Raw genomic sequence first — 608 nt, 5'->3', positions numbered from 1 at the left:
AACTAAAGTAACGAGCCAATTTTGTAAAATGTAAGGAGTAGAATGTACTGATATGTGTGTTAAAATGTAAGGCGTAAAAGTAAAAAGTTTCCACAAAAAATAGTAAAGTAAAACTATCATAAAAATCTACTTGAGTACAGTACAGTAAGTATTTTCGGTAAATATTTACCGTGCAGAATGTCAGTATGTTTCCATGTAAGGACCAGGATCACTGTTTCTCCCTATATCCTGCCACAATGGCACACATTATGCATACCAAATCATCCTTTGTTTCTACAGTATAATGAAAGAATATTTCATGGTACACACTTTGCACTTAAGTCTGCAAAGAAGCCCCATAAGTATCAGAATCAGAATCAGAAATACTTTATTGATCCCCGAAGGGAAACTCTGTGTTGCAGTTGCACAAATATTATAAATAGAGTAGAAATACAAAGAAATAAAGAAATATAAGGAATTGGATATGTACGGTATTTACATAAAGGAATGTTATTATACATTATTTACATAATTAAGGATTTGGAATGGTGAAAAGTAAAATAATAATAATAATAATAATTTTAGTAGTTGAAATTGCACACATGTCAGGCCAGTGTTATTGCACAAAA

At 30.8% G+C, this 608-nt stretch overlaps 1 protein-coding gene across 3 annotated transcripts in view; it reads left to right on the top strand.

Annotated features, from left to right (window-relative positions):
- The window catches only part of eys (eyes shut homolog), a 175,281-nt gene that overhangs the window by 170,269 nt on the left and 4,404 nt on the right, over positions 1 to 608 (top strand). The window lies entirely within an intron of this gene.

Source organism: Etheostoma spectabile, chromosome 17 (assembly GCF_008692095.1).
Source record: "Etheostoma spectabile isolate EspeVRDwgs_2016 chromosome 17, UIUC_Espe_1.0, whole genome shotgun sequence".
NCBI lineage: Eukaryota > Metazoa > Chordata > Actinopteri > Perciformes > Percidae > Etheostoma > Etheostoma spectabile.
The sequence above is the reverse complement of the archived record's forward strand: the minus strand, read 5'-3'. Positions and strand labels throughout refer to the sequence as shown.